The following is a 15,784-nucleotide window of genomic DNA, read 5'->3' as shown; positions in this document are numbered from 1 at the left end:
CAATTTTATGTTAGCAGCAATGTTTGCTAAGGTAAAAGCTGGTGAAAAATTTGATTTGGCAAAGTGTGCAAAGCTTGTTGCTTATGGTGGTGAAGAGATTCAAACTGAAGGCTCAGTAGTGCTTTCATGCTATTCTGCTGGGAACAGCCATAACATGCAGTTTTACATAGTCAAAAGACATGTGCAGTCATTGTTAGGCCTCAAAGATAGTTTGAAAATGGGACTGATTTCACTTAATAAGGAAGTCCACCATGTACGCATCAGCAACAATGAAGGTTTCACACAGACCCCCGGATTCAGTAAATGTCCGTGTAGGAATAGCTTATTCCTGCATGGAAGGGACCATTCCCGTGAAGCACAGCAGTGAGCCATGCATATTCATGAAGGCTTGCTGCCATGCTGTAATACAGACACGGTTTTGTGTATGAGTGCAGAGGGTGTGTCTGAGAGCAGTGGTCTTACAATACACATGCCTCCTGCACACCAGAATTGCCGTACAGCAATTTAAATAGAGTGAGATCGCTAGTTACACCTCCCGACCCATCAGGGTAAGAAATCTGGACAAAGCCATAAAGGGCAATTGTCCCTACAAACCAAGATAGTTGATAGAATAACAGGTTTAGCATTAGCATGAATTTTTGAAAGGGTATGAAGTATATAACGCACACCTCTCAACCCATCAGAGTAAGAAATCCGGACAAAGCCATAAGGGACAATTGTCCCTACAAACCTAGAAAGTTGATAGAATAACAGGTTTAGCATTAGCATGGCTATTCAGAAGGGTAAAAAGTAAAAAATGCAGCAAATATTTTTTTTTCACGTGCAATAAAGTTTAAGTGTAGCTGAGCAGGTGTGCCCATTGCTTAGCTATGCTTAGCCCAGCTGAAATACCATAATAAGTTAAATAGCAATAGACATCCAATCAAATCATTTGTGTGGTAGTGTAGCGGTTAGAGGGTATGCCTTACATGTAGTCATTCACGGTTTGAGCCTCACTGAAGCTCTTTCCATTTTGTATGTGCAATCATTACAATTTTAATTTATTTGTATATTTATGTAGAAAGTAACTTATATTTCTCAACCAGAGTAGTGTATTAAGCCTAGATGTGAGGTGTCAGTGTAATAAAGTAGTGAAACCCCCATATAAACAGAAGTGCCCCATACAGTATAGTCACACAAGAATAAATGTAATTACAGCACATTAGGGGATGTCAGGGAAGGTAAACAAATGTATAATATGTAATGAATGATGAATCAATTCCATACAAGTGGTAGTCCAATAAAATAAAACATAAGCAATGCTAAGCATTGCACAGCTATGCTGACCAGGCGTAAGCATTGTGTACATATGAATACTAAGCAATGAGTAGCCCAGCTAAGTGAATTTGCTCATTGGTAAGCAGTGCTGAACCTGCTCCTTTAAGCACTGCCAACCTTAGCTAAGCAGGTTTGCCCGTAGCTTAGCTTAGCTCAGCATATTCCAAACTGTCCAATCACAGCAAAGGGTGGGAAATTGGCCATATTTAAATCCCGCAGGTGGGAATGCAGCTCATAACTGGTTGTAGCTCCCCACTGTAGGCAGTATGGCAGGTGTTGGTGAGGGCATGCGCTTTTGGGTGCAGCGCTAGGGCATACAGGAGTCCAAGGTCATGGTAGGACTCCTGGTAAAAAAACATGATGTGAGACTGTTGCAGGACCAGTACCAGGGCTCCCAATACAAAGTAGAAACTTGGGAAAGTCTCACCCATGATCTCACCAGTGCCAATGGTATCCCTTGGACTGGTGAGCAGGTCCAGCACCACTATGGTAACTTGAAATGGAGGAAGAGGGAGGTCTTAGAACAGTGGGTCCAAGAGGCAAGACAGAGGGGTGATGTCTAAGCAGTGTATAAGTATTCATAGCAATAACTGTTTACCAAAGTCCAGCCTGTGTATGTGATGGATAGGTATACCTAATTGTTTCTCTATTTTCATTACAGTTCCAGCTGAGCAAGTTGCGAATCAGGAAGCCCATGCCAGTAGGTTGCAAAGAATGCATCACGCGGCTGGTGAGTAACAATCCTGATGAAGTAGTCATACTAAATAAATATAAAAGAGTAGAATCTCACCTGGCAGTATAAAAATGTGTATGGTTTGTACTGAATAAACCAGATAACATGACAGTAATAGTCCCATATAGCTTATATTTAAATAAAACTGTAACTGCCTGGGAATAAAGTTCTAAATCCTGGACTGTTTCTGTTTACTCTTGTATTGTATGGCTTGAAATGCTGCGTGCACCAAGATCTGATATCTGAATAGTAATATTGTGAAAACCACTTTTTTCACACTATGCAATATCAAAAATATGTCTAGGAATGTCTGTATAAGAATGCTGTAATTACAAGGTCAGAGTGTACAACCAAGAGAGAATTAGATAGAAAACAATGAAAAAAGAGAGCTCTTTCTCAATAGCTCACTCTAATGAATTTCAAATTGCTTTACTTTTAACAGAGACAGCCATGGTTTGAATCATGTGAGTGGTAGTAAGCTGCTGCATAATTTCTACTAGGATTTTGTGAATATGTGTAGAAACAGTCAGGTAGTGTTAACAACCCCCCCCCACACACACACACACACACAGGTCTTCTAGCTAAGAGAATTGTAACTGCCTGGCAATAAAGTTCGAAATCCTGGACTGGTTGTGTTTACTTTGGTATTGCATGGCTTGAAATGTTGCATTCACCAAGATCTGATATCTGAACAGTAATGTTGTGTTAACCACTGTTTCCCACACTGTGCTACATAAAAACTATGTCTAGGAATGTCTGTATAAGAATGTTGTAATTACAAGGTCAGATTGTACAACTGTTTCTACACACTTACACGAATGCATGGACTGTGCTATCCCAAACAGAACCAAGACGCTATCCTCCAAAAAAGGAAGCCAATCTGGTGGTCCCCCGCCATAAACAAACTGTACAACAGAAGGAAGAAACTGTTGCAAAGGAGAGTAAAATCCCATGAGTGGAGGAGCTTCCTGGTCAACCTCAGTAAGAAGCTGAGATCCCTTATAAGATCCCCCAAAGCTAGCTACGAAAACAAAATTGCCACTAATTCTAAGGACAACCACAAAGCATTCTATAGCTATGTCAATAATCTCGATGGCAACACCCAAATCTGCTCTGAGTTATAGCACAAAGGCATGAAAATTACAGAACCAACTGATATTGCCAACATCCTGGCAGATAGGCTCAGTGCGAACTTTACCCCCCCCCCCTAAAGGGCCCATATCTGTACAGGAAATATGTAGAGTCCCTGTAATCACAACTATGCAGGTAAAAGATGCACTCTCTAAAGCCAAACACACAGCATCCATGGGACCTGACAACATCCCAGGCTGTGTTTTACATGAACTGCAGAACGAACTGGCTCCCCACTTAAGCACCATGTTCAATAATAGCCTTGCATCAGGCTTTGTGCCCACTGAATGGCACACAGCAACAGTTATCCCACTCCACAAAGGGGGAGCCACCACTGATCCTGGGAACTATCAACCTATTAACCTGATGAGCCTGGTCTCCAAGGCCATGGAACATATCATCATGGAACTCATAAACAAAGACATTGGTAACCTCCAAACTCTGGATCCCACCCAGTTCAGGTTTGTGAAAGGCAGATCATGCCTCCTAAACCTGATTGACTTCTTTGAGGCAGTCACCAAAGCTATAGATGAGGGTAAGGTGGTTCACACAGCCTATCTTGACCTTGCCAAGGCTTTCAACACCACCCCCCATTCTGGAATTATAGGTAAACTCACTAAACTAGGTATAAATCCCTACATCACAAGATGAGTTGCCAAATGGCTCACTGACAGAACCCACACTGTAAAGGTTGCAGACTCCAAATCTGACCTCAAAGCAGTGACAAGTGGAGTACCACAGGGTTCCATCCTGGGACCTCTCCTGTTTGGTATCTACTTCTCTGAAGCACAGGCTAACACAGAAGGCCTCTGGCTAATGAAGTTCACAGATGACTGCAAACTAGGAGCCATAGTCAAGTCCACAAATGATGTGGACATCCTACAGAAGGGCTTCGCTGAGACAGATGCCTGGTGTCAGAGCCATGGCATCAAGCTCAATGCCAAAAAGTGCAGTGTCATCCCCTTTAGTAAAAGCTCTGTACCCATGAACTACCACGTAGGCAGCAATCTACTTCACACCAAATGTGTGATAAAAGACCTTGGGACCCAGGTGGACAGTAGTCTCTTCTTTGATAGTCACATCGCCACAGTAGTCAGGAAGTCCTGCTATGTGACACACCTCATCATAAAAGAGTTCTCATCCAGGAAAAAAGAGGTCATTGTTCCCCTCTACTTGACACTCATTATACCCATTATAGAGTACAATGATCCTTTTGGAATGTACCTCACAAGACATCTGCAGCAGCTGGAAAGGCCACAGAAGTACCTCACAAAGAGGATTACTGGCCTCAAATAAATGCCCTACACTGACTGCCTCAAAAAACTCCAGCTTTACTCCATAGCATATCGCCTACTCCGAGGTGATCTCTGCCTAACATATAAAGCTATGTCACACCCAGAGCCGTTGGACATGCTACACCTAAAGAAATCCCAATCCCTCCAAGCTAAACACTCTAGGGACCTAAACCTTGTCACCACAATAAACAGGACATGCTGGAGGGATAGATTCCTGTCACAGAGACTTCCCATACTCTGGAACAGGCTATCCATCTATGTCAAGCAAAGTTCTTCATTAGCACTCTTCAAGAAAAATCTTGATGAGTGGATGGGAAATAGGAAATACACCCCGGGGATCACTTCTGTGTCTCTGCTCGACAGTGGCACAGGAAAATTACTTCCTTGGGTGGCATAAGCCAGGAAACCTTATTGGCTAGGCTTATGTAGGTCCTTGGGCCAATAGCCTAGTACCTACCTATGAACCTATGAAGAGAGACTTAGATATAAAACATCAAAAAAAGAAAGAGCAGTTTCGCAACAGCTCACTCTAATGAAACACAAATTGTTGTGTTTTTAGCAGACAGAGCCATGATTCAAATCCCAGAAGTCGTAGTAAGCTGTATGCATAATTTCAATTAGAATTTTGTGAATATGTGTAGAAACAGTCAGGTAGTCTTAACAACCATTCCCCCCATAGGTCTTCTATGTAAGAGAAGCAGAAAGTAGCTATAAGAAGGTTGAATTATACACTGTATACAAACATACCACTGCCCAAACCAAGGCCATAGGTTATTGTAATACTACCTGTAGAGTAATGATTACAGCAATGATCATTAAAGCTGTGAGTACTGCAAGTATATACAAGTTGTTAATTGACATCCCCCCCCCCCGACCATATCTGCAACAATAATCTAAACACACAAATCAATGGGCATGTTTTACACCAAACCTACTGTTGGGACATGTGTCCTATTGTTCAACAAATATTGAAATCTGTTTCTATTAATGTTCCATGTTGAAATACTATCATTGGTGGCCTGTTGCTATCAATGTAACCTGCATGCTGTTGTAATGGCCACTGTGGTTCCCTGTATGCACGTGTTCTATTTACTATGCAACTGTTCTAAATCTGTTGTTTTGGGTTAATGGGAATATCTATGCATGCTGTTATAACTAATCCTGGGTTGTGTTGACTATTACTAACCCACATATGTTCTAAAACTGCAACACCATAGCATGTTTGGGAAGGCCGGTCCCAGTGGACCCACCTCTCCTACCTTGTCTGGCCATGGCACTGGGCCCCAGCATGTCTGGGACTCACCCTGGGACCTTCTCATCCACTGGTCCTGCACTACCTTCGGGTGGAACCACCTCAAGGGATTGGGCTCATCCCCCCTGTGAGCAGGCACATACAGGATACTGTCACCCAAAGCCAGGTCCTGGATTGGTTCATAGAGAGGTCTGAAAGTAGTTTGGAGATCTGCTATGCCAGCCTGAGGACTGTGTGACACAACTAGAGGGTCAGCCTGCACCTCCTGCTTAGTCCCCAGCACAACCACCTTCGGGGCCTTGAAGGTGCAGTGGTGAATGCCCATGGGTGGGTACCTCAGTCCCACTGTTTCCATTAGGGGGCTCATGAGCTTCTGATTTCCAAAGACCCCCTCCCTGTCCAAGGTGTTTACCCCCCACATGTGTTATACTGACCCTGTATGCTGTCTTGTCTGTCTTGTCTGTCTTCTTACCCAACCAACACACCCAAATATACCTACTATCCTTCCCCAAAATCCCACTCTCACCTTAAAAAAAAGGGCAAACTGTTCCATAAAAAAATCTTTCCCCATACATAGCTGTCCATTTCACACACATGTCCACTGGGCACATGTAATTGGATTCACAACACATTATTGTTGTTCTCACCCCTCTCTCAGGGGTGTGAGTGTCCAGATATACTGCAAATTCAGTATATATACACAGGTATTGCTGTAGAAGAAATGGAGAGCTATGGACCTTCCCTACACCCGTCCTGCACATCCCTAGCTACTTTCCCTAGTGTCTTTCTCTCTGCATGTCCCCTTTTTCACCACTTTCCTATCAACCCTTTTTTCTTTTCTTTTAAAGATATTAGAGTAGGATAACTGTGAGTAAGCTGTTTTAAGCAGTAGGAAGCGGGATTAAGCCTGCTTGCATGGTGGTAAGCAATGCCTACACAGATTAAGCACTTCTAAGGCTAATTGTCTGTAAGCATATTTAACCGGAAATTAACATTGCTTACCACCATTCAAACCCACACAAACTCGCTTACACCTGCTTAAAAGTGCCTTAATCACTCTGTATGTGTGTGTGTATATATATATATATATATATATATATATATATATATATATATATATATATATATATATATATATATACACACACACACACACACACACAAATATGTATATATATATATATATATATATATATATATATATGTATATATATATATATATATATATATATATATATATATATATATATATATATATATATATATATATATACATATATATATATATATATATATATATATATATATATATATATATGTGTGTGTGTGTGTGTGTGTGTGTGTGTGTGTGTATATATATATATATATATATATATATATATATATATATATATATATAGATATACAGTGGTGCAGCAGTTAATGCTGTCACCTCACAGCAAGAGGTTCTCTGGTTCGATTCTTGGCTGGGGTGCCTTCTGTGCGGAGTTTGCATGTTCTCCCTGCGTTCGCGTGGGTTTCCTCTGGGTACTCTGGTTTCCTCCCACATTCTAAAGATATGCTTCTGGAGGATTTCTCCCCGGGCCTCCGCTGAAAACAGGATCTGTGGAACCTAGTTGGACTTTCCCGGTCAACAAATGTTAAATAAAAATAAAAAATATATATATATATAGATTCCAGTCACAATTTCGAAATACTAAAATCTCGAGTTCAGAATCCCTAGATCTTGGAATCTTGAAATTGTAAACCCTCCCTGAAACACCACTCAACCCATGACAAACATGTGTATGCAAGGGGGCAAGTCCCCCTGCACCTCCCACACCCCCGCAACTTAAATATGTCAACTCCAATATCACACTCCAGTGACGACAAGGGAAAACTCCCAGTCCGTGCTGTATGCCGATCTTTGTTCAGGATTTCAAGGTTTTCTTCGATCATATGAGGTTCGAAGTTTTAAGCTTCGATATTCTGAATGGAACCCATATATATATTTATATATATATATATATATATATATATATATATATATATATATATATATATACATATATATATATATATATATATATATATATATATATATATATATATATATATATATATATATCTATCTATGTAATGTAGTCGGTCATCAGATCCATACTCTGAACCTCTTACTGCAACAAATCTGACCAAAGGCTGTGTAAATGGGGGAGAAGGGGCCCAAACTAGGGACCTCTTGAATTATTGCCCTTATCCCTTCCTCCACAGCAGAACTGTTCTGTCTTGCAACAAAATAATAAGGCTTGCCAAGTCCTGGACCTAGGGCCTTATAAACTATGATCAAAGCAATGTACCATTACACCATCTGAGCCCTACAAAATAGTGATGACATTCCAAACATATTAGCTAGTACAGCCATCCAAAAGCAGATAAAGGAGTCTGTTGAATCAGTCAGGTGGTCTATATATACATGTATATATGTATGGAGATGCATATATGTGGACAATTCTATACATACATATATATATATATATATACACATATATATATATATATATATATATATATATATATATATATATATATATATATATATATATAGTCCGGTTGACCGGACATTTTTCCATTAGTATAAGTCGATTTACAACGTGCATGCTGGCCAATTAGTGTGCACATTTTGGAATATTAATGGGGGGTCATGGTATAATAGTATCCGGCCTAACACTATCATACTGGTTGACTTCAACTACCCCACCATTAACTGGGAAAGCTGCTCATGTACAGATGCACATGCCCATCACATTGACCTGGTCCTTCCTAACATGGGTGACTGTTGCTCTACACCAATAGTCAACTCCTCCATTGTTTTATCTGAACACAAATTAATCAACTTTGGAAATCCACAGCTCTCCTACCCCCCTTGCACAGGTAACCACCATGAAAAGCCTTTCCAAAGCTAACTATAGCCTCGTAAAATCAGAGGTGGCTAACCTCACAGCAGCCATGCAAATGAACACTAGTTGTATGACAGCTAAATCAAGCAACAATACACTATGAACATGTACACAAATGCAAGGACACCACCTTACCCAATACAACCAGGACCCTCACCTGCAAAAAAAAGAAGCTGATCTGGTGGTCCTCTGCCATAAAGAAACTGTACAACAGAAGGAGAAAACTGATATGGAATAAGGTGAAGTCCCAAGATAGGAAATAAACCCTTATCAGCCTCAGTGAATAGTTGAGATCCCTCATCAAATACTACAAAGTTAGCTGTGAGAACAGAATTGGAGCACATAGTAAAGACATTCACAAGGCCTCATACAGTTATGTAAAGAATATCCATGGCAATACCAAGATTTGTTCTGAGCTACTAGACAATAGTACCTCCCAGACTGAGACAACAAATAATGCCAATATACTGGCTGGCATCTTGAGTGCAAACATTACCCCTCGCCCCCCCCCCTGAAGGACCAATCACAGTACCAGTACACCAACAGACACCCAATATTATTGCAGCACAGGTTAAAACACCACTGTCCAAGGCCAAGAATACAGCTTCTATGGGGCATGACAATATCCTTGGCTGGGTTCTACGTGAACTACAGCGTGACCTGGCACCTTACCTGTATGCCCTGTTCAAGCACAGCCTCAACTCAGGCTTTGTCCATACTGAATTGTGCACTGCTACAGTCATCCTTCTTCACAAATGAGGTGTAACTACAGACCCTGGGAAATATCGCCCCAACTGCCTGACTAGTCAGTTATGTGAAGCTATGGAATGCATCATCATGCACCTGATAAACAGGGATATGGGAATCTGCAGACTCAGGATCCCACACAGTATACCTTTGTGAAGAGTAGGTCATACCTGCTCATTCAACCTGGTCAACTTCTTGGTATCAGTCACCTGAGCTGTGGATGAAGACAAGGTGACACATACAGCCTACATTGATCTGGCCATAGCCTTTGATAACATTAACTAAGCTCGGAATCAACCGCTATATCACTAGGTGGGAACAGAGACACAAACACGGGGTAGATTGGACATACTGCTGTCATTCATTAAGACAGTTGCAGATGTCACTGGGATTGTTGTAACATCCTTTATGAGGAATATGATGTCGGCAATACCAATAGATGTGAGTATGTACTGACTGCATTCCCCAGAGTCCATAACTGCTTTAGCAAGTATACCAACTGCCTGGTGAACACACAAAACATGACAGGCAGACATGTGGCCAGTCTGTAGGCAGCATGCCAGTGGAGAGGTATGTCAGAGACATATCACTGTGAGTCATGACATCACACACTAAATGTATGTCCACACAAACCCTGTCAATCTATCAATCCACCATGTGAATAACAGCACTGATGACATAGAATCTGTTCAAAAATCTAGAGATATGTCCCCCATGTTAGCTGGCTGTCTCCACATGTCCTGTCCTGTGACATATTGCCACCCACTGTATGTGAATCTGTAGACCACCACCTCTGTAATGTCACTCACACAGGCAAGGAAATGGGGCAAGGTCTACATTAAGGAATGTCTCATATGTCGGAACTAGCAGCAGTGTTCAGGCCCACAGCACAATACAATGTGGTCACCTGCATAGTGGTATGGCCATAGCAATACCTGACATCAGTACAGAGGAAAGACAGAAAGTAGATAGCCAACAGGTTATGCATTAGGATGAATGTTTTGAAAGATACATGCCTGAAACTGAAAAGTATGCCATTACTACATGACAGCAGTCCTCAATGACATGTCCAAACAACATAGTAGTCTACACTTAATATTAACATATCAGATCAATACCCAATACAAGATACATATGAACATACAGCTCAAACACCAAGAACAAGATACTCAGTACTCACAGCCCAGCTTTGCATGCAGGGGTGTATGGTTCCAGTACTACAATACACAATCTACTCTTACTTGAAAAAGCACTGTTAAAAGTACTAATGTAATGATACAATATGTGTTAAACTATTTATGTTAACTAGTGCACTGTAGCTGGTGTAACATGCAAGTGTGACTGCATATAACCCCGGATACTACCCATGTATGAAACAAATCCAAAGAGAAAAGATTGTGGTACTATCCATGTATACCCAGCTGTCCCATACAGTATACTCACACCCCTTGCTACAGTAATGACAGCACATAGAAGCATGTTATGTACAGGAAATTAAGTACACTTATTAAAGATGTCATTACCCTGCTATTTTATCAGACTGGAATGTTGTCACTGGTTACCAGGGCTAAGCTATATTTAGCTGGTTTCAGCATTACTTAAATATAAATGCTAAGCAGATTTGTGTACTGGTAAGTGAAACCGTGACTCTCACATCTGCCCCCCCCACAGTCCAAATAAATAAGTGAACAGTACACTGCTACAGACTCATAATAGGCCATACACAATGGCCACACATACAGCAACCTCTTAGCAAAACAAATAAAATGTCTGAACATAAAAAAGAAAATACAACCAGCCAGTAATTCACACATGTTTATTACACTCTGATGTCTTGGTCAAAGCCTTCAAGGAGTAAACATTACCAGAAATACATGGCTTAATCACAAAAAGCAATTAACACCTATTTACATAATTGAATACACAGCCTCCAATTACACTTGTCATTTAACCCCCTATGGGATATAGTATCACAGTTAATATTAATACATTGAGTCTGTACATAGCAATTGTCCTTTTATGACTGTTTCATCACACTGAGGAACAGACATTTTCAGAAACAGTACCTTGAGACCCACTACTGTCCCCATGGTGAGAGTTATTCAAATGTACAGCTATAGAACTGACATATTTCTTATCAGTAATATGTCTGACATATTCTAACAGCCTAGTATTAAAACACTTGTTACTGTCCCCCACATAAAATATTTTACAATGCCATCTAAGAGCATTCTCTATACACCAACCTCTTGAATGTACAGACTTCAGCATGTTTCCCAGCCATTCCCCTCAGCAGGAATTACAGCACTAAATAATGATAGACCAGTATACCTATCCACCTACTACTGTATGACATCTGGAGAAAGTCTGACATAATTGGTGGATCAAAGCTCAAATACAGGGCCATACATGAAATATTACTGTTATACGCTGAGAAAGTTGCTGATGTTACAAGGTTTGTTGTAGCATATCTTTTCAGAGGGATATAAAGTCAGAAAAACAAATGGATGTTACCATCTACATAATGCAATCATCAGAGTATGCTACTGATTTGCCAAAGACAAAGACAACACCTGTCTGAGGAACAGCCCATACATAACAGGCTAACCTGTGGCCATTATGTGGATGTTCCGACAGTTGAGACCTACGCAGAGACAGAACTTTGTCAGACTGAAACCCATACAAAAGTAGCATGTGCAGACAAACCATGTTAAACTAGCAGTATTCCAAACATATAACAGCAATACTCACATTCTGCCCCAAGGTCTTGAGCCTTTGCCACCTTTTAGTTGGCTTGTCTCCACAAGTCTTGTAAGAGGTAGTAGCTCACACAACTCCAGGATGTCTTTCTCACAAGTAAGGGAAAGGGCCAACACCCACATGGAGTACTCATTTATAGGCATGTGTTGCCATGCCATTGGCTATTGGAAGAACTACACAGCTGCTCAGCATGCAATTAGCAAGTGTGGAACCCCAATAGGTGCACAGGCCGTCATCTGGTCATTAGCATCCCCAACAAAAGTCATGCTGCCACCTATTCAAACCAGTTCTATCCCTGTAATGCACCAGAGAGAGAGAAATAAATGAAACATAAAGTGGAAAAGACAAGAAGGAAAAAAGGCAAGTGGAACACGTAAGCAAGTAATTGAAAATAGTATGTGGTTTGTAATAATGGGAAATATGATTTGGAGGAATATATGTCCCAACAAGACATGCTGTACTAATGTCCTGCTAAACAGATGCTATGGCCATAACATGCAGTGGGAGGCATCACAGGCATACCTCTCAACTTTACAGATCTTCACAGAATGTCCACATTTTACTATCATGTATTTTTGTCTATTCCTCCTGAGATCTGTACTTTTCCAGCAAATAGCTGAGGATTGAATTCATCAAGTAATGACAAACAGTTGAGTTTAAGACTCCACATCTTTAAGAATATTCACTGCAATGCTAAATCTATCATTCTACGAACATCCTATGTTTGTAACAGAAATATTTCAAGTCTGTCCCATTTAACCCCCCCCCCCATCATTTTAGGCGTTGTCCAGATGTGATGCTCTGAGAGGTTGTGAGGTGGGATCACACCTCAGGAACCTGACTCACCATGGGAAAGGACAGCTCATATATGACAACCGCAGCAGTGTCTGTCAAACAGTTGTGACTGTGCCACTGCTAGACCAGTTAATGGGATGTTTTCCATATCCATGTTACCTGTCATTATGAGTATGACACATGTTTGCCTTGTAAAGCTAAGAGACCTATAGAGGGCATGTGCTTAGTAAAGTACTGTTGCAGACATGTGTGTTGAACTGCATGTGATAGCCTGAATTTATAACATTCAACTGTACAGTGTTCTGCTGGAGAATAAGCACATTTGTGACTGATATCTGTAGTCACACACACATATAACCGTGTTATATCAGCCAAACCATTGTCAGGTCTGTGAGTAATGACATTGTAACATAATAGCCTACTTATGACTGTTGTATATCTTCTAGGTTATCACAGTGATGTCAAACCTTACTGTGCAATCAACGTACCAATGCATGGTGCAGCTATAGTAATACAGTATCAATACTGATGTCCCCTTTGACACCCATTTAAGTGTGCCATTGTCCAGATGTACTGCTGTAACATGTTGAGATGTGTGATTGAGCAGCAAGACTGTAACTACAGTGTGCCATACTAACATACAATAGAAAATGTATACCAGGTATCCCCTGAGCACATGTATATTTTCAGCTGGAAGGCACAATACTAAATCACCTGGGTTTCAAGCATTCAGGTACATAGGTTGTGCATGTCGCACATGTGTGTAATATCAGTGTTAGTGCACACAACAGACAGAAATGTGCACAGCTACTGGTTGTTGCAGTGCCCTGACACTAATATGGATATTAGAGTAGGCATGATATTCAGCTATTAATCAGAGAAGTGTCCACCTGTGTTATGACTCTTTGTCCATGCCTACCACTACCAGCTATATCCTCAGCTATATACAGTGGATATCACAAGTGTACACACCCCTGTTAAAATGCCAGGTATGTGTGCTGTATGACAATCAGACCACAGAAGATCATTTCATAATGTTTCTCATCTTTATGTGACCCCTAACCTGTACAATTCCATTGAATTATAATCAAAGGTGTTCTACGAGGGTGACCAACTATTGCCAAGTGAAGATGTGCCATGATGTTTGAGTCCAGACCAAGATGGATAAATGCTCTAACCATCTCAAGAGGTGCATACACAACACATCAATTTAAGGGTGTGCACACTCATTCAACTGGCTTACTTTACTGAGTATTATTTCCATATGTTTTCACAGACCCGATTGTTATGTTTTCAATTGAATTGTACAGGCTATAGGTCACACTACAGGTGTGAATTATTATGAAATAAGTTATTGTGGTGTCATGTTCCAGTTGCACAAATACCAGGCAGTGTATCAGGGATGTGTACCCTTCATATCTACTGTAGCTATAGGGACACAGCAGTACCTGACCTGTATATCCAGCCTCCACCAAGGTAGAGTAATCCCTTTTGGTGGACAGCAGCAATACATAAACCACATAATAGGTTACTACATTGGCTGTACAGGGACACATAAGTGCAGGCAGCAACTTTGAAGCAAGTCCACCTATATCCGAGCAAGCATGCAAGTTCACAGGTGACTTCCTGTAAGGCTGACTATAACTATGAATCGGACCTATCCACACCACCAAGGACAATTGCAACCATGTCTCCACATATGTTGTAAGTCTCAGATGAAACAACACAATTCACCCTGTACTGGGGTAAAGAACACCTAATACACACATGCTGTGGATATAGACAACCTACATCACACAGGTTAGGTGGGAACATTGCCATCCTGTCCATCTCAGTTGTACAGGGAGATATCCACATCACCACACTCCTCCCCTCAGCAATGGTGAGCATGTACATATTGTCTGCTGATGGCAACAACAGCATATCTCCATGGGGCATAATAACATCAGTGTCTGCCTCCTACATGATCTCAGGCATGTGCTCAGTGCTTCATCACACACCTCAGTCAAACACATACCTGCCATCATCCACACACCATCCACATGGAAGATGCCCACTGTCAACCCTCTACACAGAAATGAATGAAGGCTAGAGGATTATACAATCGTGTCCAACATTGGGGGAAATAAGATATCTCAGGGACAGGCATGTAATGCAAGCTGCTATAGCCGTGATAGCTTGGAGGCTTTTGGTGTAGTGTGGATTATTTGCAAGTAATATCCACTGTTGATGTGCATTTTGTTAACAGTATGAGGTCCTGTGACCTTTTTCCTGTTTATGTCTTCTAGGTAACATGCAGAGTGCTCACCTATCACCATTCCCTGTTGGGGAAACAGACATTATCACCCAATATGTGACTGGACATTATGCCCTGTCATTTGGATGGAGAGCAGAAGATGTGCGGGAGAGGACTGCCCTGTGGAATAGTGTGGTCCACAGGGTAAATGATAATGGCCTGCACAGCAGAACTTATGAGCATGTGCAGCATCGGGCCACTGACCTCAAATGCCATGCCCATCAATGAGCTGCTGCTGTAATGAGTGACTGGATAGCCACAGGTGGGGGCCCAGCCATCCAGCCCCCACTGACACCCACCAATGAGCTCCTCACCACACTTGGGCCACACGCCGAATGCACAAGCCATGATGCTGAGGGAAGCATTGTGGAGGTGGGCTGCACACACACACACACACACACACACACTAGAAGAGGAGTGTGCAGGTAAGCCCCCAGTGGGGATTAGTACACTAATGTATCAGACATCATGTATCTGTATTGTATCTACATGCATGTGTCAGGTCTGACTGCAGTTGTGGAT

This window comes from Protopterus annectens, chromosome 6.part1 (genome assembly GCF_019279795.1).
Source record: "Protopterus annectens isolate FY-2018-M chromosome 6.part1, PAN1.0, whole genome shotgun sequence".
Taxonomy (NCBI): Eukaryota; Metazoa; Chordata; order Ceratodontiformes; family Protopteridae; genus Protopterus; species Protopterus annectens.
This window is presented reverse-complemented; position numbering follows the sequence as displayed.